Source organism: Amphiura filiformis, chromosome 14 (genome assembly GCF_039555335.1).
Source record: "Amphiura filiformis chromosome 14, Afil_fr2py, whole genome shotgun sequence".
In the NCBI taxonomy this organism is placed as follows: domain Eukaryota; kingdom Metazoa; phylum Echinodermata; class Ophiuroidea; order Amphilepidida; family Amphiuridae; genus Amphiura; species Amphiura filiformis.
In genome coordinates, this window is record NC_092641.1 from 62,741,497 (window position 1) to 62,766,016 (window position 24,520).

Sequence of the window (24,520 nt, forward strand, 5' to 3'; positions counted from 1 at the left end):
GCAAATTTAAAAGTTGCAGTTTGCCATATTGCATGCCCTATTGATTTGTACACAAAGCGTTCGCAAACAAGATAACTAGCGCTGTACTTTCATTGATTAGCACGAAAAACTAGCGTCGTGCTTTCATTGATTAGAACACAAATGTGCAACTTTTTATTTCGTATCATCATCAGGTTTTGGACTACCGTTTCTTTAATTCTCAACCAACTTCAACAAATAAGGTCTTAAATCAGAGCTAAAGAATACAGACATCGGCTGCTTGTTTTAATTTTGACACATTTGTCTTTATTTAGGATATACAGGGGTGAACACAACTGGTACCTTAATTTTTTGGCTTACTGTAAGTAGTTATATGATTTAAGCAATGCAATGCCATTAATTTGAATTGTCCGCGTTGACCCGCGGCACCCCGTACTGGTGGATAGCCATTTCGTGCATTCAACACGTGGAATTTATACCCCAACCTTGATCTTAAACTAAGATAGAAGGGTCTTTAAAGTTAATTTATGGGATCAGCAGTTGTCTGAAATGGTAGGTTTTTTTACTAATAAAAATTTGCTGTTTTAGTTAAATGAACCAATGTGAGCTTAGTTTACGGTTTACCACTTTTCGTGCTGACTATTGCATTTAAAATGTTGGAATCCTTAAAGTCATAAAAACTAAATGACGCAGTAAGACTTCATTTTTCATTACAATTACAAAAAATATAAACAGCATTTAACTCTTCATGCTGACAGCAGTATGTTTATTTTTATGTATTATTTTATGTTTATGTATTTTTTTTTTCTTGGTCTTAAATCACTTTTATCTTTGTGTATGTCGCCATATTATTATGTCACATGTTCAATGATTCTTCCCGTTTATTCATCATTATTCATTCATTCATTATTATTATTATTATTATTATTATTATTATTATTATTATTATTATTATTATTATTATTATTATTATTATTATTATTATTATTATTATTATTATTATTATTATTACATAAAACAGGGGCAATGACGGGAAAAAAAGTATTATAATAATCAAATCAATGTCTGATAATAAGCACAAATATTAGGAAATAAGGTTAATACTATCATTAATGTTACTATATATTTAATTAGATTTCTGTGATTCAGACTTACCAACTCATCTTACCCAAGAAATGGTTGCCAATCTTTCTTCTCCATTTTATCCAAACCAATATCCAAATGATTTGGACTGTGTTTGGATTGTGTATTCAACCGAAAGCTACCTAATAGTGAAATTTATCAATCTAGAGATAAATGACGATTTTCTAAGGATTGGAAAAGGTAATACCACCACAACAGAGTCAATGGTTATGGAAATAACAGGCTACGAAGTACGACCGAATCTTATTACTTTGGATACCAGAATAACATGGTTGAACATGGAAACAAATAACCAAGCAAATTATAAGGGATTTGAAGTAGAGATAATAACCGTTCAATATTATGGTAGGTTCTGCAATATTGCACATTCGTGCGTTCATACCACATGATTAAAAATCTCATTGACAAAACAAACAAACAAAATATGTTACATATCATAGATTATTGTGGGATAGGCTTTTACGAAGTCAGAGCTACTCCTGACGAAAGCTTGACAGTTCTAAATTTGTCCGACGGCGAACCCGCTAAAAACCCACTAATCATAGATTATATTTATATTATTATAGACATACCAACACTGTGCATTTCTATATCGTATTTAATATTTTGCACGTTCATTTAGTACGTGCAAAATATTAAATACTGGTTAAATACGGTAAGAGACGTCCTTTTTTGAATAGTATGACAGACGTATGACCCGGCGTATGGGAATCACAACCTCTCTATTAACACCAATCATCTATATGTATGAATAGTATGACAGACGTATGACCCGGCGTATGGGAATCACAACCTCTCTATTAACACCAATCATCTATATGTATGAATAGTATGACAGACGTATGACCCGGCGTATGGGAATCACAACCTCTCTATTAACACCAATCATCTATATGTATGAATAGTATGACAGACGTATGACCCGGCGTATGGGAATCACAACCTCTCTATTAACACCAATCATCTATATGTATGAATAGTATGACAGGCGTATGACCCGGCGTATGGGAATCACAACCTCTCTATTAACACCAATCATCTATATGAATGAATAGTATGACAGGCGTATGACCCGGCGTATGGGAATCACAACCTCTCTATCAACACCAATCATCTATATGTATGAATAGTATGACAGACGTATGACCCGGCGTATGGGAATCACAACCTCTCTATTAACACCAATCATCTATATTAAAGCCCCTAAGTCAACGATGTTCAGGAATGTCCTCTCATTGTTAATTGTTGGTTATACATACCTAGACAAAATACATTGCTTTATAACCCACCACTTGAACAGGTTTTAGCCAAAGCAAACAAAGACTTGAGCTATTTAAAAATACTATAGATATAGGTAGAAGCTTATTATCCTCTTCAACAATAGGACTATTGATTGGTTTGACTGGCGCTATCAAAATGAGATACATGTCGCACCAAAATTAGGTACCTATGAATAAGACCTTCATGCACATTTTACAATGTAACTCAGATAATGTGTCCCTTATATGGCGTGTGTGTATATGCGTATGAAATACAACTACAGCGAGAGGCCAGGTCCGATTACAAGAGTATGTTGGCAACTTGGGGGAGGGGGTTATTCTAAACATCTAACAAGCTGGAAATGTGTTTTTGCCCCCTGGAAATATCTTTATGTTGGCAACTTGGGGAGGGGGTTATTCTAAACATCCAACAAGCTGGAAATGCCTTTTTGCCCCCTGGAAATATCTTTATGTTGGCAACTTGCGGGAGGGGGTTATTCTAAACATCTAACAAGCTGAAATGTCATTTTGCCCCCTGGAAACATCTTTATGTTGGCAACTTGGGGAGGGGGTATTCTAAACATCTAACAAGCTGGAATTATCTTATCATAAAACAATTGATGAGTAATTATTTTCCCTGTACACTGTAGTGTCTTGTCAGGTAAATGAATTCAACTGCGCTAATGGATATGGCTGCATGGATGATTCCCAGATCTGTGACGGGTACCAACTATGTCTTGATTCGTCCGATGAGCAGAATTGCACGGGTAGGTACGAGGTCCCGGGGGGGGCATTCATATATTATGGTACGCAGATGTAAGATGTATTATAGCCTTAATTTGTAGGATTTCTGTCGTAGAACTCGTCATTACAAACCATACCCATTTCTTCTGAATTTGCATAATTTTCGGGAGTTGTTATTGAGCATGGAAGAAGGTATTCTAAACGTTTGTCCATCACTCAGTGTATAACTCTATTGTCAATGGCAGATCCGATATTTTTTATAATTTGAAGATAAAAGACATCGTGTTTTATAGTCACCAAAAGTCAAGTGATCCGAAGGTCCCAGGTTCAAATCCTGGATGGTCAGTGAAATTTTTTCACTGGCTGTCATTTATGTATGTGTTGACTTGTGTTAAAAACCTTTCTCACACCAAAAGTCCAATTACAATTGTCAAATGCAGACAGCGCCAATGATATATAAACGGGCTTGCACCAAAGAAAACACGTCAGTCGCCCTCTATAATAGTTATTTGCACAAAGGAACGGCTTGTAGTTATGTGGAATTCGTCAGCATGCCTTCATAACGACAATATCGGGTGGTTTTTTTTTCAGAATTCACGCAACTTTGTAAACATATTCCAGGTGACAAGTATATCAAAAAAGATGAAGCGGTCAACATTACTTCCCCATTTTATCCGAAATTATACTTCGAGAACATTTTAGGACTTTGCACTTGGACACTTTTTGGCGATAAATTGCATTCTGTTAATTCTTATATTAACGTTTATTTTCGTGGATTTCGCGGGCCTGAATGGTTAAACATCGGAGTTTCTGCATCGGAATACCAAATCCAAGAGCCTATAGTAATGTTTACGGAATCAAACAGACCCAGTGCGTTTGGTGTAAGAGACGTATCAAGTTTATTAATAGGTTTATATGATATTAGAGATGGTCACATTCATACGACAGAAATACAAAATATTGAGCTATCGTTTTGGATGGAGGTCAAATTATCAAGTAAGTTACCTGTGGTGGCGCTACAAAGTAAAGCGCATAATTTTCCTTTATTACAATGTATCACTGCCGAAAATACCTGGCCTTTGAATCTTGGAAGTTGTATTTGTATGCTGTGAATTCCCGCATATTCATGAAGGCGATAGATCGCTGCGATAAGTGAGTAGCAATTTTGCTTGTCGCATTTCATGGAACAATCGGGCCTTATTATCGAATGATGCGGAGACGTTGACTGCCTGTACGCGGTCTGCTATCTTCTTCGTCCATGGTTGGATCGAGCCTCATTCACAGCAAGATCAGTACACCTACCTATCAATGCTTGCTTACCTATATTTCTTAGTCTTGTTTTCTGTTTTATATTTTGCATTATAAAACCCATACCACTCCTCTTGAGTATCAGTTGTTTTTCTTCTTTATAATTTGTTACCACTAGTCATACTCCCTTCCGACCTGCCTTACGTCTAGAATTGCTCACACTTGTATTTTTCTAAATATCTGAATATGAAAAGAATACCAGAGAGTTAAAGCAATAATGTGTGATTTGCATAAAGAATAAAAAATTCCTATTTAAATGTTTGTTTTCAAACTTTTCACTGATCACATTATCCCCTTTTAATTTCGAGCCAAACAAATGAGCTAGATATAACGAAGAAAATTGCGAATTTATTCCAGCGCCTACAATGCGTGTACTACGCTCGCCGATCGTAACATGTAATACTACACGGAGCATCGCGCTCGACGTGTGTACACATAATCTGACATCCACGGGAGATGTTTGCAAGCAGTCGATCGATGAACTCTGAATAAAACCGGTCGACAGGATTTTAATATAAAAAGTTATATTTTAATGTTATTAAAGCACTTCCGGCTTATTCTTTTACGTGGTAATTTAGTACACCACTGGGCATTATAATTATGCAAAAAGAAAAATCCGAGTAAAATTGAGGGCGTCGCTGTGAAGCAAATCACACATTATGGCTATAAGGCAAAATGTGGTTCATTGTTTCGACCAATTTGTTTTGTCTCGTTGCTGCGTTTCATTCTTTGTTTTTTGGTTGTTGGTATCACTTTTATTTGTTTGCATCTTTATAGATGGAGCATCGCGTTGTGATCTTACTACTGAGATGAAATGCGAGTTGGATCATGTTTTTTATACATTTGTTTGCTTATATGTGCAACAAGTATGTATACAATCCCCAGTTTGCTCTGGCAATTCATTTTGTGGTAAATATAATAGATAATTTTTTACTAGAAATATTTTGGTGGATAAACCGTTTCCAATAGCTCGTTTTAACTTGATTAAAAATCGATATACTTAAGATTAATATTTTTATTTGAATTGAAGTGCTTAAGTAAAACAATTCGGCTTTGCCTACTAATTAGTTCACTTTATATATACTGCCTGCTTTAGCATGTGACGACACAAATGAAAGAATTCTAACTTCAAATGAAATCTACAACCTAACATCATACACAAGGGCAAAGATCGAATCAGTATTAATGTTTCAATATTATGGTATTGTATGCACTTACCTACTTACTGGGGAAAGCAGTTATATCACAATTTTTATAAGAACATTTCAAATTGAGGCGGATTTGGACTACTTAGAAATAGGAGAAGAGCATTCTCCGATAAATACCGATTCATTACTGGTTCGCATTACTGGAGAAAGGATGTTGGTATCAATAACTTCGTTTACAAAGAAAATGTGGTTATTTTTTAAGACTGCGGATGACTTTGGGAATTCTGATGGGTTTTTTATGCAATTCCAATCACATGATATTGAACGTAAGTTTCCAACGTTCCTTCATGTTACGTTACATTGATTAATTAACGGAGGCCTATAGTCTGATTTTTCTATCTAATAAATAAATAACTAATTGTCCAATTATTGATCAGAAGAGCTACTGGAAGCCAGGTGACAAAACACATTATGGCTTTAATAAATCCTGTAAATTTAAAGTCACATTTGTTACTCATCATAGATATATGCATGGTTGATGAATTTAGTTGCGGTGGGAGAGGAGGATTTTGCATTTTAGATAGTGGAGTGTGTGATGGAACTGTACAGTGCAAATATAACGACGAAGACGAACGACATTGCGGTAACTCGTTTTCAAATGTACTATGATTTGGATAATGTAACTTTAAGCATTGTATAATATTGATCAACAGGTGGGCCAGAGAGTAACCGGCGTAGCGTCATTTTGGGCATGGTGGACAGTACACGCCCCCTCCCCCCCATCGACTTTAAAATGTAGAAAATCCAATTAGAAACCAGCATGTGCCCCCCCCCCCAAAAAAAAATAATAAATGGCCCAGTTCTCCCAGATCATCGTAGGTGCCCATCCCCATGATGACTCACCCGGTATAGCTTTGCTCCAAAGCCAACCTATTTTCCATCCAATTGAAAGAAACAATGAAAAACCATGCCATATGCCCTCTGACACTAATAGTAAAGACCAACTGCAGGTTGAGTGGACTTTCGCGGTTGGTGGTTGGGGTAGACCAATATCTTAGGTAGACAGTGATCTTTACTGCATAGTGGTCCTACTGCATAGTGGTCCTACTTACTTGTTGGTGACTTATGTAGCTTGCCTATAGTGAAGCTTGCCTTTGGCAAGCTCTGTACACGTACTGCTGGGAGTGGTATTAATTTTTTTACAGAATCATCATGGTCTAAACTAGGCAGGGATTGGCCTATACATTTTCTTTAATAATCATGCTAATACCGGTACTAGTCACTTGCTTGGGTTTATTTTACTTGGGGATCACTGGATCTTCTAAGGTACTGCGAGGGCTCTGATCAAGAGCTAACCCGGTACTGCAGAGAGCATATCATACGTGCTTTTATGGTGGTACTTGTTTCATTAACATAGGCGTCAATCTGTAAAAATACATGTTATTTACACTCATTTTTTTTTTTAATATCACTATGTTATTTGTGGGTAGTTACTGGAGGACGTGTCGTATTAATTTTTCTGTTCTATCCTGAGTCTTTGCATTATTTCTTTTTTAAGTTTTGAGATTTAGTTTACTGACTTTGAATCATTTTCCATAACCTCCCCAGTACTGCCTTCCTATAGTGCTTCCTTTATAGATATGCTATAAGACGATCATGGGCAAGGCTAAACCCTGAAATTAAAAGCACGTTTACGTTTTTTTCGCAATTTTATTAGGTCATCACCAAGTGAAAAAAAATCATTCAGTACAATTTAACAATATCAAATCTTACTATTTTATATCAAACTTGTTCACTGCATGCCTCGGCCAATAAATAAAACTGAAAACAAAATACCGCCTTCCTTTTGTGTGTTTCCATGCAGGAATAACACGTATGATCCATGAAGAATGTATTATAATTAGCGTTATATTTTATTTTTAGCTTATGTTGTTTGCCCGGGTAAGCATTTATGTAAGAGGCTATCATTTCAAGAGCCACCATCCTGCGTTGCCATGGAAGCAGTTTGTGACGGCGATAATGACTGTATTTATGGAGACGATGAATCTGAATGTGGTAGGATTTTATTCATTATTATTTTATTCAAAATCATTTGCATAATAACGTTTGCTGGCTAAGATTATTAAAATACAATTAATACGACACATGCGTAAATTATACCAATACAATAGATTGGTCTTGCAATAATACTTGTTTGTATATGCTTGGATCTGTAATTTATTTGCTCAATTTCAACAATGGCGCCTGGATTAATTTAGCTTTCGTCAGAAGCACTCTATATGCTTGTAGACGAGGTTTTACGGTATTACATTTAAGGTCTGTTTCCGTGATATTTTACTTGATTCACACCTCCATCTTCTGGTTTACCAGAGACAAGACGCTGTCCTGACGTTTGTGTCTGTGCTAATGACGAAAATAATTTCATCACGACATGTAATGGAAAGTGGAACTCGGTTTTATCTCACATGGCCTATAAATCAGACACCCTGTAAGTTACAATTTACAATTTAAAAAACACCAATGCAATTACAATATAAGGACACTCCTTTGTTGAGCCGAGCATTATTACGTATCAACAAGAGCGTTATCACTCTTAAGTGCTCAAAATTATTTGTAGCACTAGGACATGTCGTACAATGCTTAATATCAGCACTTTATAACGAGCACTAGGTTGGGCACGAATCATGGAAGCTTATACCAGACCTTTATAATATATACCAAACGGCTTGATGTTTGAAAAAGAAATAGCCTACCCTGAGATCCAAGTAGCGTTTTAAGAAGAGAATTACTATAATATACCTTGGCATCATAATACATTAAGTATGTTATGGCAAAACTATATATATGATTAGTAAAATCAATGGGGTCAAATGTTACCTAATTATTATGGTTGGCATCTGTGGATTTTTGGGTATTTGGGCTCTGTTCAATACCCAAAATACACCTTTTTTGTCTGTATTGTTATTATAATATTTTGTTTATTTATTGCTATTTAAAAATAAAAAACACTTTACCCATACATACCAGACACCTGGGGGTAAAATGGGTAAAAGATGAATCATATTGGTAAAAATCATGATTTTGTGACAAAGTACGTATGGCAAACAATGGACTTTTTTAGCATTTCTCCATTTTATTTACAGAAAGCTATCAGAGGAACGAGTACCAACTATTGAAGGAGGATATTTCAAGCGTTTTACACGTCTAAGAATTTTGTATGTCACTCTGTCTCAATATAGAATTTATCAGCATGATATTTATTCAAACACAAGTGACTACACAACGCACTCTCATCCCCCTCGACACCATCCCCCAACACACACCCCATCCCCCTCCTCACCATCCTCTACGCATCCTTAATTAATAAATTACCTGCTCTCATTCTAAACACACTATTTGAGACGCGCACTCCCTTTGTTTTTATATATTTATGTCTTTGCGGCAAAAAACCTATTTGAATTCTAACTGATCTGATATTTTATTATATTTTGAAATGATTTTCAGGTCAATAAGTGATAATAATATGACGAGTATTTCTTATGGGGCATTCTACGGGCTAGATAATCTACAGTGGCTGTAAGTCGCCATTTGAATATTGACAGTCACGATTGTTTGATGTGACCATTTATTAATTTTTCTTACAAAACATTATATAATCTATCTTCAATATTCTAGACAATAGCAACAGTTACCACATTAATATACACATTTATGTTTTAGCTATTTTTAACATAGATTTACGTTTCTATATCAAATTAAATCTTTTTCTGCTTTTTAGTGATACTTTTAATTCAATAATTGTACATTTGTGTCCAATTGAGGGCGTTATTTATATATATTTTAAATATAAATTAGCCAAATAATATGAGTTAATCCTTACATGTCATGATCAATTTTGCCATTTTATTCATTTTTTTCTGCTTTTTGTGGTACTTTTTATTCAATATTTTTGTGGTACTTTTTATTCAATAACTGTACATTTGTGTGCACATTGAGGGCGCTATTTATATATATTTTAAATATAAATTAGCCAAATAATATGAATTATTCTTTACATTTCATGATAACAAAGTGTGTTTTTTTTAATTCGTTGCCATTTTATTCATTTTTTCTGCTTTTTTGTGGTACTTTTTATCCAATAACTGTACATCTGTGTGCCAATTAAGGGCGCTATTTATATATAGTTTAAATATAAATTAGCCAAATAATATAAGTTATTCCTTACACTTCATGATAAAAAGTTTTTTTGAAAAATTCGTTGCCCTTTTATTCATTTTTCCTGCTTTTTGTGGTACTTTTTATTTAATAACTGTACATTTGTGTGCAAATTAAGGGCGCCATTTATATATATTTTAAATATAAATTAGCCAAATAATACGAGTTATTCCTTACATTTCATGGCGTTTTATATGCCATCAAACAACCGTGTAGAAGCCATTAAAGAGGGCACGCATGGTCATTGCAAAATACTTGTCAATACTTAAATAACATTATGTTAGAATGATTTGCAGCATACATGTATTTGAGGAATGTTTTCTATGCACCGGTTTGTGTTTGCAGGGATTATTGGCACCGATATTAAATTAGTTTGATCTTGTTTCTCTTTTCACAGGTCTTTGAGGAACAACCAATTAACGGAAATTCACATGCATACATTTACTGGTCTGGAACAACTAAGCTTTTTGTAAATATACCTGTTTATGCGAATCTGTTGGATATGTCATGTCTGGTTCAGGCTTTTATTCAATCTGTTTCTGAATACCTGAGTGGGAGAAGGGCCCAACTCTGATTTTTTTACAAAATTGAGCCAAAATCCACTCTCTAAATAGTCTTCCACGTACACTTAACCATGGAGTTGGGACCTTCTTCCACAAATATTGGGTTAAAGAGGAATTTTTTTTATCCATGAAATCTGCTTTTCACTACAATAAACTTTCTTGCTAACATATTACATGAGTTCTACTTGTGCAATTAATGGTGATTACCTAATTTCTGTAGCTATTTATAACACGGAACTGGTACTTCCAGTATATTAGTGGAAGAAGGGCCCAACTCCAGCTCGTATTAAGACCTGTACCGTTGCCATAGAAAAATCATATATAATTTCGAATGTACGTTATATTGTATGCTCACGTATTAAATGTCCCCTGAAGATGAAAACATTCTGTCTATAAAACTTTTCCAAATATTAAGTTTTTTCTTAATATCTCAAAAACAGTTTTGATGGAGTTGGGCCCTTTTTCCACTCAGGTATTCATATTTTGTATCTTTTAACGAATATTTGTTGAAGAGAATATCGTCGAACAGAATATATAACGAATACCATTTTTTTTAAATAATATAAGCGTCGTGTCTGAGTAGGGATTGACACTACCACTTTGTATAATATAAGCGTCTTGTCTGAGTAGGGATTGACACTACCACTTTGTATAATATAAGCGTAGTGTCTGAGTAGGGATTGACCATACCACTTTGTATAATATAAGCGTCGTGTCTGAGTAGGGATTGACACTACCACTTTGTATAATATAAGCGTCGTGTCTGAGTAGGGATTGACCATACCACTTTGTATAATATAAGCGTCTTGTCTGAGTAGGGATTGACACTACCACTTTGTATAATATAAGCGTCGTGTCTGAGTAGGGATTGACACTACCACTTTGTATAATATAAGCGTCGTGTCTGAGTAGGGATTGACACTACCACTTTGTATAATATAAGCGTCGTGTCTGAGTAGGGATTGACACTACCACTTTGTATAATATAAGCGTCGTGTCTGAGTAGGGATTGACACTACCACTTTGTATAATATAAGCGTCGTGTCTGAGTAGGGATTGACCATACCACTTTGTATAATATAAGCGTCGTGTCTGAGTAGGGATTGACACTACCACTTTGTATAATATAAGCGTCGTGTCTGAGTAGGGATTGACACTACCACTTTGTATAATATAAGCGTCGTGTCTGAGTAGGGATTGACCATACCACTTTGTATAATATAAGCGTCGTGTCTGAGTAGGGATTGACACTACCACTTTGTATAATATAAGCGTCGTGTCTGAGTAGGGATTGACACTACCACTTTGTATAATATAAGCGTCGTGTCTGAGTAGGGATTGACACTACCACTTTGTATAATATAAGCGTCTTGTCTGAGTAGGGATTGACACTACCACTTTGTATAATATAAGCGTCTTGTCTGAGTAGGGATTGACACTACCACTTTGTATAATATAAGCGTCGTGTCTGAGTAGGGATTGACACTACCACTTTGTATAATATAAGCGTCGTGTCTGAGTAGGGATTGACCATACCACTTTGTATAATATAAGCGTCGTGTCTGAGTAGGGATTGACCCTACCACTTTGTATAATATAAGCGTCTTGTCTGAGTAGGGATTGACACTACCACTTTGTATAATATAAGCGTCTTGTCTGAGTAGGGATTGACACTACCACTTTGTATAATATAAGCGTCTTGTCTGAGTAGGGATTGACCATACCACTTTGTATAATATAAGCGTCGTGTCTGAGTAGGGATTGACACTACCACTTTGTATAATATAAGCGTCGTGTCTGACTAGGGATTGACCATACCACTTTGTATAATATAAGCGTCTTGTCTGAGTAGGGATTGACACTACCACTTTGTATAATATAAGCGTCTTGTCTGAGTAGGGATTGACACTACCACTTTGTATAATATAAGCGTCTTGTCTGAGTAGGGATTGACACTACCACTTTGTATAATATAAGCGTCTTGTCTGAGTAGGGATTGATCCTAGCACTTTGTATAATATAAGCGTCTTGTCTGAGTAGGGATTGACCATACCACTTTGTATAATATAAGCGTCGTGTCTGAGTAGGGATTGACCCTACCACTTTGTATAATATAAGCGTCGTGTCTGAGTAGGGATTGACCCTAGCACTTTGTATAATATAAGCGTCTTGTCTGAGTAGGGATTGACACTACCACTTTGTACAATATAAGCGTCTTGTCTGAGTAGGGATTGACACTACCACTTTGTATAATATAAGCGTCGTGTCTGAGTAGGGATTGACACTACCACTTTGTATAATATAAGCGTCGTGTCTGAGTAGGGATTGACCCTACCACTTTGTATAATATAAGCGTCGTGTCTGAGTAGGGATTGACACTACCACTTTGTATAATATAAGCGTCTTGTCTGAGTAGGGATTGACCATACCACTTTGTATAATATAAGCGTCTTGTCTGAGTAGGGATTGACACTACCACTTTGTGTAATATAAGCGTCTTGTCTGAGTAGTGATTGACACTACCACTTTGTATAATATAAGCGTCGTGTCTGAGTAGGGATTGACACTACCACTTTGTATAATATAAGCGTCGTGTCTGAGTAGGGATTGACACTACCACTTTGTATAATATAAGCGTCGTGTCTGAGTAGGGATTGACCCTACCACTTTGTATAATATAAGCGTCTTGTCTGAGTAGGGATTGACACTACCACTTTGTATAATATAAGCGTCTTGTCTGAGTAGGGATTGACACTACCACTTTGTATAATATAAGCGTCTTGTCTGAGTAGGGATTGACACTACCACTTTGTATAATATAAGCGTCGTGTCTGAGTAGGGATTGACCCTACCACTTTGTATAATATAAGCGTCTTGTCTGAGTAGGGATTGACACTACCACTTTGTATAATATAAGCGTCTTGTCTGAGTAGGGATTGACACTACCACTTTGTATAATATAAGCGTCGTGTCTGAGTAGGGATTGACACTACCACTTTGTATAATATAAGCGTCGTGTCTGAGTAGGGATTGACACTACCACTTTGTATAATATAAGCGTCTTGTCTGAGTAGGGATTGACACTACCACTTTGTATAATATAAGCGTCGTGTCTGAGTAGGGATTGACACTACCACTTTGTATAATATAAGCGTCGTGTCTGAGTAGGGATTGACACTACCACTTTGTATAATATAAGCGTCGTGTCTGAGTAGGGATTGACACTACCACTTTGTATAATATAAGCGTCGTGTCTGAGTAGGGATTGACACTACCACTTTGTATAATATAAGCGTCGTGTCTGAGTAGGGATTGACACTACCACTTTGTATAATATAAGCTTCGTGTCTGAGTAGGGATTGACCATACCACTTTGTATAATATAAGCGTCGTGTCTGAGTAGGGATTGACACTACCACTTTGTATAATATAAGCGTCGTGTCTGAGTAGGGATTGACACTACCACTTTGTATAATATAAGCGTCGTGTCTGAGTAGGGATTGACCATACCACTTTGTATAATATAAGCGTCGTGTCTGAGTAGGGATTGACACTACCACTTTGTATAATATAAGCGTCGTGTCTGAGTAGGGATTGACACTACCACTTTGTATAATATAAGCGTCGTGTCTGAGTAGGGATTGACACTACCACTTTGTATAATATAAGCGTCGTGTCTGAGTAGGGATTGACACTACCACTTTGTATAATATAAGCGTCGTGTCTGAGTAGGGATTGACACTACCACTTTGTATAATATAAGCGTCTTGTCTGAGTAGGGATTGACCATACCACTTTGTATAATATAAGCGTCGTGTCTGAGTAGGGATTGACACTACCACTTTGTATAATATAAGCGTCGTGTCTGAGTAGGGATTGACACTACCACTTTGTATAATATAAGCGTCTTGTCTGAGTAGGGATTGACACTACCACTTTGTATAATATAAGCGTCGTGTCTGAGTAGGGATTGACACTACCACTTTGTATAATATAAGCGTCGTGTCTGAGTAAGGATTGACACTACCACTTTGTATAATATAAGCGTCGTGTCTGAGTAGGGATTGACACTACCACTTTGTATAATATAAGCGTCGTGTCTGAGTAGGGATTGACCATACCACTTTGTATAATATAAGCGTCGTGTCTGAGTAGGGATTGACACTACCACTTTGTATAATATAAGCGTCGTGTCTGAGTAGGGATTGACACTACCACTTTGTATAATATAAGCGTCGTGTCTGAGTAGGGATTGACACTACCACTTTGTATAATATAAGCGTCGTGTCTGAGTAGGGATTGACCATACCACTTTGTATAATATAAGCGTCGTGTCTGAGTAGGGATTGACACTACCACTTTGTATAATATAAGCGTCTTGTCTGAGTAGTGATTGACACTACCACTTTGTATAATATAAGCGTCGTGTCTGAGTAGGGATTGACACTACCACTTTGTATAATATAAGCGTCGTGTCTGAGTAGGGATTGACACTACCACTTTGTATAATATAAGCGTCGTGTCTGAGTAGGGATTGACACTACCACTTTGTATAATATAAGCGTCGTGTCTGAGTAGGGATTGACACTACCACTTTGTATAATATAAGCGTCGTGTCTGAGTAGGGATTGACCATACCACTTTGTATAATATAAGCGTCGTGTCTGAGTAGGGATTGACACTACCACTTTGTATAATATAAGCGTCGTGTCTGAGTAGGGATTTACCCTACCACTTTGTATAATATAAGCGTCGTGTCTGAGTAGGGATTGACACTACCACTTTGTATAATATAAGCGTCTTGTCTGAGTAGGGATTGACCATACCACTTTGTATAATATAAGCGTCTTGTCTGAGTAGGGATTGACCATACCACTTTGTATAATATAAGCGTCGTGTCTGAGTAGGGATTGACACTACCACTTTGTATAATATAAGCGTCTTGTCTGAGTAGTGATTGACACTACGACTTTGTATAATATAAGCGTCTTGTCTGAGTAGGGATTGACACTACCACTTTGTATAATATAAGCGTCTTGTCTGAGTAGGGATTGACCATACCACTTTGTATAATATAAGCGTCTTGTCTGAGTAGGGATTGACACTACCACTTTGTATAATATAAGCGTCGTGTCTGAGTAGGGATTGACACTACCACTTTGTATAATATAAGCGTCGTGTCTGAGTAGGGATTGACACTACCACTTTGTATAATATAAGCGTCGTGTCTGAGTAGGGATTGACACTACCACTTTGTATAATATAAGCGTCGTGTCTGAGTAGGGATTGACACTACCACTTTGTATAATATAAGCGTCTTGTCTGAGTAGGGATTGACACTACCACTTTGTATAATATAAGCGTCGTGTCTGAGTAGGGATTGACACTACCACTTTGTATAATATAAGCGTCGTGTCTGAGTAGGGATTGACCATACCACTTTGTATAATATAAGCGTCGTGTCTGAGTAGGGATTGACACTACCACTTTGTATAATATAAGCGTCTTGTCTGAGTAGGGATTGACACTACCACTTTGTATAATATAAGCGTCGTGTCTGAGTAGGGATTGACACTACCACTTTGTATAATATAAGCGTCGTGTCTGAGTAGGGATTGACCATACCACTTTGTATACCACTTTGTATAATATAAGCGTCGTGTCTGAGTAGGGATTGACACTACCACTTTGTATAATATAAGCGTCGTGTCTGGTAGGGATTGACACTACCACTTTGTATAATATAAGCGTCGTGTCTGAGTAGGGATTGACACTACCACTTTGTATAATATAAGCGGCGTGTCTGAGTAGGGATTGACACTACCACTTTGTATAATATAAGCGTCTTGTCTGAGTAGGGATTGACACTACCACTTTGTATAATATAAGCGTCGTGTCTGAGTAGGGATTGACACTACCACTTTGTATAATATAAGCGTCTTGTCTGAGTAGGGATTGACCATACCACTTTGTATAATATAAGCGTCTTGTCTGAGTAGGGATTGACACTACCACTTTGTATAATATAAGCGTCGTGTCTGAGTAGGGATTGACACTACCACTTTGTATAATATAAGTGTCGTGTCTGAGTAGGGATTGACACTACCACTTTGTATAATATAAGCGTCGTGTCTGAGTAGGGATTGACACTACCACTTTGTATAATATAAGCGTCGTGTCTGAGTAGGGATTGACCATACCACTTTGTATAATATAAGCGTCGTGTCTGAGTAGGGATTGACACTACCACTTTGTATAATATAAGCGTCTTGTCTGAGTAGGGATTGACACTACCACTTTGTATAATATAAGCGTCGTGTCTGAGTAGGGATTGACACTACCACTTTGTATAATATAAGCGTCTTGTCTGAGTAGGGATTGACCATACCACTTTGTATAATATAAGCGTCGTGTCTGAGTAGGGATTGACACTACCACTTTGTATAATATAAGCGTCTTGTCTGAGTAGGGATTGACACTACCACTTTGTATAATATAAGCATCTTGTCTGAGTAGGGATTGACCATACCACTTTGTATAATATAAGCGTCTTGTCTGAGTAGGGATTGACACTACCACTTTGTATAATATAAGCGTCGTGTCTGAGTAGGGATTGACACTACCACTTTGTATAATATAAGCGTCGTGTCTGAGTAGGGATTGACACTACCACTTTGTATAATATAAGCGTCGTGTCTGAGTAGGGATTGACCATACCACTTTGTATAATATAAGCGTCGTGTCTGAGTAGGGATTGACACTACCACTTTGTATAATATAAGCGTCGTGTCTGAGTAGGGATTGACACTACCACTTTGTATAATATAAGCGTCGTGTCTGAGTAGGGATTGACACTACCACTTTGTATAATATAAGCGTCGTGTCTGAGTAGGGATTGACCCTACCACTTTGTATAATATAAGCGTCTTGTCTGAGTAGGGATTGACCATACCACTTTGTATAATATAAGCGTCGTGTCTGAGTAGGGATTGACCCTACCACTTTGTATAATATAAGCGTCGTGTCTGAGTAGGGATTGACACTACCACTTTGTATAATATAAGCGTCGTGTCTGAGTAGGGATTGACACTACCACTTTGTATAATATAAGCGTCGTGTCTGAGTAGGGATTGACCATACCACTTTGTATAATATAAGCGTCGTGTCTGAGTAGGGATTGACACTACCACTTTGTATAATATAAGCGTCGTGTCTGAGTAGGGATTGACACTACCACTTTGTATAATATAAGCGTCGTGTCTGAGTAGGGATTGACCATACCACTTTGTATAATATAAGCGTCGTGTCTGAGTAGGGATTGACCATACCACTTTGTATAATATAAGCGTCGTGTCTGAGTAGGGATTGACACTACCACTTTGTATAATATAAGCGTCTTGTCTGAGTAGGGATTGACCATACCACTTTGTATAATATAAGCGTCGTGTCTGAGTAGGGATTGACACTACCACTTTGTATAATATAAGCGTCGTGTCTGGGTAGGGATTGACCCTACCACTTTGTATAATATAAGCGTCGTGTCTGAGTATGGATTGACACTACCACTTTGTATAATATAAGCGTCGTGTCTGAGTAGGGATTGACCCTACCACTTTGTATAATATAAGCGTCGTGTCTGAGTAGGGATTGACCATACCACTTTGTATAATATAAGCGTCGTGTCTGAGTAGGGATTGACCCTAGCACTTTGTATAATATAAGCGTCTTGTCTGAGTAGGGATTGACACTACCACTTTGTATAATATAAGCGTCGTGTCTGAGTAGGGATTGACCCTACCACTTTGTATAATATAAGCGTCTTGTCTGAGTAGGGATTGACCCTAGCACTTTGTATAATATAAGCGTCTTGTCTGAGTAGGGATTGACACTACCACTTTGTATAATATAAGCGTCTTGTCTGAGTAGGGATTGACACTACCACTTTGTATAATATAAGCGTCGTGTCTGAGTAGGGATTGACACTACCACTTTGTATAATATAAGCGTCGTGTCTGAGTAGGGATTGACACTACCACTTTGTATAATATAAGCGTCGTGTCTGAGTAGGGATTGACACTACCACTTTGTATAATATAAGCGTCGTGTCTGAGTAGGGATTGACCATACCACTTTGTATAATATAAGCGTCGTGTCTGAGTAGGGATTGACACTACCACTTTGTATAATATAAGCGTCTTGTCTGAGTAGGGATTGACACTACCACTTTGTATAATATAAGCGTCGTGTCTGAGTAGGGATTGACACTACCACTTTGTATAATATAAGTGTCGTGTCTGAGTAGGGATTGACACTACCACTTTGTATAATATAAGCGTCTTGTCTGAGTAGGGATTGACACTACCACTTTGTATAATATAAGCGTCGTGTCTGAGTAGGGATTGACCATACCACTTTGTATAATATAAGCGTCGTGTCTGAGTAGGGATTGACACTACCACTTTGTATAATATAAGCGTCGTGTCTGAGTAGGGATTGACACTACCACTTTGTATAATATAAGCTTCTTGTCTGAGTAGGGATTGACCATACCACTTTGTATAATATAAGCGTCGTGTCTGAGTAGGGATTGACACTACCACTTTGTATAATATAAGCGTCGTGTCTGAGTAGGGATTGACACTACCACTTTGTCCAAATACATGTTAATTTCACCATTTGGGTCAATTAATAGTAATTTTTAATTTGTCCAAAACCAATCGGTTCAATCTGTACTTGCTCTTGTTTGCATTAACTCAGAATTTCACTTGGTCAAGTTTCAAGGGTTTTTTTTAAATTATTACTTCTATTGCTATTTGTGTATATTGACACATACATTAGCGTTTAATTAAGCGAAGTCGAATTAAAACCAAATTGTCAATGGGGAGAAAATTTTTGGCCAGGCGTATAAATGGGGTTTTTTTTTTTACCCTTGTGTATAATATGGATTAAGCCGTTGATCCACTTGGAGGTATGCACATCAGTGATTTCAGATATGCGTTCACCTATGTTAAAACAGGTGCAGGGTTATTGAATGCATTCATAATGGTTTTGTTAAAGGTTTTTGTTGTTGCTATGATACAACCAATCACTTGGCATAATTGTAGCTGGCAAATGCAAATGGGTTTTTGACTCACATCATGTTTTATCATCGAGAGATCAACGTCTACTGAAAAAAAAGGTTAAAGCATCTATGGTTAAATAGCTGCATGTCAATATAAAACAGTGACATGTTAATGCTTGCATTCGCTCTATGGCAATGTATAGCAATCTACCAACAGGATAAACAAAATGGCAACAGTAAAACAATCAGGGTGTGATTGTAACATAGATCGTGATTGTGCAGGACGGTGCGTCATCATGGTGGAATCTTTGTCTTTCGGCGGTATGGAAGGGACAATGTACTTGAGTAGGCAAGTTATGATTAATATGTTAATTATACGATGAAATAATAATGATAATAATAAATAACAGAAATAGCACTAACGAGGATCAATATGAAGGACAGCGATTAATTAATTTAATACATGTAGCGAAAAGATTACGCAACTATACGTATCCCTTATCTCTTGAAATTTTATTAAATGTAAGCCTACATGCATAGGCCTACACATATAACATCTATAAGCCCCGCTATAAGCAGTGCCAAGAAATGAGTGCGTAAGGCATAAGATAAGGTGTGTTTTAAAACATTAAATAGTGCCAGCGTGGGCATTTCAGTGATCGAATAATTATGAACAATGCAGTTAAATAGATTAAGTTCAAACATGCTTAATACACATGAGCACAGTCATGGTAATTAAGGCGGAGGGCAAGTAGTATGACCTATGGTGCCTTTCGAAGTACAGTGGGATCAAAATTATTATACAAATGCACGGTCAGATTCAGTTTCGAGTTAATGCAAGTTGATAGAGTACGTAAAACCAATATCCCACAAGTTCGAGTTTATAGCTATTAATGACGCTTCAGTTTGACATGGTTTCTTCAAAAAATCATAGGCCTAAACATGAATATTACAGGATCTAATAGTAGTAGGCTAGTAATTATGGTAGGCAATAAGTACAAGGATAACTAGCGGGGAACAATATTAATCAAGCAACAAATGGTAGGGTCAAGGAGGTTACACTAAATTCATGGTTCTATTACTAATGAAAAACAGAATAAGAAGAAAGAAAAATTATTGTTTATCAAGAGAGATAGACCAGCTCTATATAATGGCAGAGTCTGGATCTTAATGAAGGGAAAACAATCTGACAAATAGGGATGGTCACTTAAGTCACAAGTAAGGAAAATGGAAGTATAAGTAATAGGTCTAATATAAATATAAAAAATAATAAGCAGATACAGTAATAGCAAAATGAAACCCCAATTGTAAGGGTAATGATAGATATAATATAGATATGCAGTAAAATATAAAAACGGGAAGTAAAGAAGGCCAACAAGAAAAAATATCTTATTTTCTGGAGGTAAACAAATTGGGATGGTCACTTAGGTCACAAATAAGGAAAATGAAGTTTAAGTACTGTATAAATATACAACATAACGAGCTTACGAGCTCGAGTAATAGCATCTAGTAGATTAAAATGAAACACATTTTGTAAGGGTAATGATAGATACAATATAGATATGCAGTAAAATATATAAATAGTCCTTCAAGAACATAAATTAGTAACAAGGTAGAAATGACCGATTAGTGGATCTGCATTATACAATTTAATATAACTATATCAAAGAATACATACAGGTAATATAGTGCATGAAGAAAAAATAAATACAAAATAAATGGAATTGAGTATATTAGGCCTTAGGCCTAATATTAAAAAATTATAAATTACATGCGTTTAAGGGTAGACGAGGTATTGTTGGTCGAAGCAATCTAAAAATCGATTTTCATTATCTAGATCAATATATTATTGAAAGTTAACACCTTGATGTTTTGCAAAGTTCTACAAATCGTATACTTTGCAAACTTGCTTAATTTATTGTTGTTAATGAGCTATGTACGTTTTACAAAAGTGTTGTTGTTTCAGCCCTCTTTACAACGTAACTCAAGAACCGCAGCACCTATTATAAAAGTATATCTGTGATATTTTGATTCTTCTACACGCTCGCTATGAATTGAGCAATGCAGTTTTTGCCAAAGCTCACAACCATTCATAAGATACTGTGAACTACCAAATCACAACAGTTTAAAATAATTAATAACCTTAAAGAGATTCTTTTGGGGGATTGTCAATTAATACGAGTTATATTATTGAATTCGTGCATTCGCACAACTCCAGCGATGGTTTAGGACGTTTGTAGTGCAAGTATCGGGTAAAGCGCGAGAGGCTTGGTTAAAAAGAATGATAAAAACAAAAATTGTAAATTTTGAGAACCATTAAAAGCTTATTACAGTGTGTAGCAAATACCCTGGCTGATAATATGGAACATAGGCATATCAAAATATTGTAGTTGGCATGTATTTAAAGAAATTCTTTCGGGTGGTTGTCAATTTAATACCAGTTATACTCCATCCATGGTTAGGACGTTTGGAGTGCAAGAACGAGAGGCCTAGTTAAAAAGAATGAAAAAAAAAACAAACAAAAACTGACTTGTGCAAATGTAAAATCTGAGAACCCTTATGCTTATTACAGGGTTAGCAAAAGCTAGCAAATACCTTAGGTACTGGCTAATAGTGCGGAACATAGGCAGACCACATGGCATATTCGTACAGGCAAGAAATATATTTTTGAGTATAGGCCTACACTAAAAAGCCGAACTATTATGTATATAGGCATTCATGTTTGTAGGTGGTATTTATAAAGTATGCGGACACATCAAATATGGTTAAGAGGTATATGTATGTAGGCAACGGGCAAGGAATACATGATTATACAAAATAGATGAGAAAGTAGGGGAGCAGTTATATGAGGAAGCCACTAATTGCATAGTGCGTTGTGATGTTAGCCACCATTTTCATTATAGTTAAACAGCTAATGTAGTAAGAGAACAAAACAAGCCTAAGTTGAAAGGGCAAAGGTCACGTTCGCGAATTCACATGCATACAATGAGCTACAATGTCAAACAATTTTGTAACAAATAGGCGTTTTAAAAATAAAAACAAAGGAGTAGGCCTATAGTTATAATTTACAGACGTCTATAAAAGAAACATGGCAGAACAGACACCAACAGACAAATCATATCTGCATATCATAAAACAGTAGTATAAGACATACAGTGTATAGCATCAGTTGTCTCTTGCTGTGTATTTTGTTTCATTTCAGAAATTCATAGTGTTGATGTTGTGGAATTAGCATAGGCCACTTGTGAACATTACGAACATGAACAATATCGTGTGGGACATGGCAAAATGTGTAGGGGACATCATGCATGGTATAAAGTTCAGTCTACAACAAGCGACAATTGGCGGTACTTCACAAGGCGAAGTTCCTGAGCTCATGGAAATTAAAAACAAATTCACGCAGGAACGTGTGGACATGCATGAACACATGGATATATATATTGATTCGTTATCTAAATCAATATGTCATGGAAAAATAAAACGTTGATGTTTTGCAAAGTTAATTCTACAAATCATATACCGTGAAAACGTCAGCTTGAAAACGTGTTGGATTATTGTATTGTTGTTAAGGAGTTGGTACCTCCACACTTCTTACAAAAGTGTTGTTGTTTCAGCGTTTGTTACAACATAATTCAAGAACCACATGACCTATGTGTATCTGTGATATTTAAATTCTTCTACACACTTGCTATGAAAGGATGAAGGCAATTTCGGCAAAAGCTCACCACCAATTGCAAGCTAGGTGCTGTGAACTACCAAATCGCAAGGACCGGATGTGCGAACGTTTCTCACATGTGCAGGAATTATTACGTGTTTAGGTGAACGATGTTGTAAACCAGAGAAACCGTTGAAATCGATGCACAGTCGATTACAATATTAATAGTCGCATCACCGCATCATCAACATATTTGTCAGGGGTGTGACAGCATGGAATTGGCATTTGATGAAAGCTCAGATGAAAACAAAAAACAATGCAAGTAGTTTGTAGTCACAAAACAAAGTCAAGCAAACTTTATTTGGAAACGGCATGATCATCACTAGAGCTAAACAATGACCAAAAAAGGACAATGAACTACAAGTATACAGTACAGGATTAAGCAGTCTAAGATACATTTAATTTGGTTTCCTTGGGGACACAAATTGAAATTTAATTCCTGAAATGCATAATAAAGCAAGTTGGTAACATATATTGATATAACACTCTTGCTATGAACCTCACAGTTGGCAAAGGCGAAATGATAAAACAAGTTCATAAAAGAAAAATTGTATATATATCCTGTATGAAAATCCTTTGTAAATATTGAAACGATACACGCTGCAATTGGAAGGTTTTCCTGCTTTTATCCCACGAAGGTTTTGATTAGGTTTTTCTACGTTCCAATTGCATCTATTCGGTATCAGTGACAGTATGAAATCCAAATGATTGATATGGGAATTTGTGTTTGATATGTATGATTCAAAATATATGTGTTCATTTTATTCAACATTTATTTGAAAACCGTTACATGTAAGAAATAAAATATACGGTAAAGCATTTAGCCACTGCAATGCTTAAAATCAGTTCTCGAGGTGCTAATCGCTTTAAAACCCAAAAGTAATTTGGGCAATTATGTTGGCCAATCGTGTGCCACTCTAAAATCACAATCATCAACTCAAGCTCCAAAAGTGAAATAATTCTTTATCCTATAAAGCCGAGTAGCGCCAGCTAACTTCATGCTACATGTTCCATGTTGCATCCAGGAGCATTGAATCATTGAAATTGAAAAAAAAGGGCGGGTGTTAAGCAAGTTCCTTTTGAAATAAAGGAACTTGTTTGGCAGTTATTTTCGGCTTTCAATGATATTCTGCATTAATTATATGCATTTATGACAAATCATGGCAAATGACATGGTCATTATTTGAAATCGAATATATTTTCAATAGTAACTACATGTAACCTTTAATACATGTGTGTAAGTATGGAATTGGGTGTTATAAAATACACACGATAAGAATTCCAAATGGGATGGCCTTTCAATTTTTAAATTGAAATTAAAATGCGCGTGATTGTTTTGTCTGCGTTTTGGGATCTTTTTGGGCTCAATTACAGCGCTGATTATG

At 36.3% G+C, this 24,520-nt stretch overlaps 1 long non-coding RNA gene across 1 annotated transcript; it reads left to right on the top strand.

The window, feature by feature from the left end:
- Positions 1-19,196: 19,196 nt before the first annotated feature.
- On the top strand, positions 19,197-23,954 carry LOC140170419 (uncharacterized). Its single transcript, XR_011861543.1, has 2 exons — positions 19,197-19,769; positions 22,623-23,954. It is a non-coding gene; the product is annotated as an uncharacterized lncRNA (long non-coding RNA).
- The last annotated feature ends 566 nt before the right edge of the window (positions 23,955-24,520 follow it).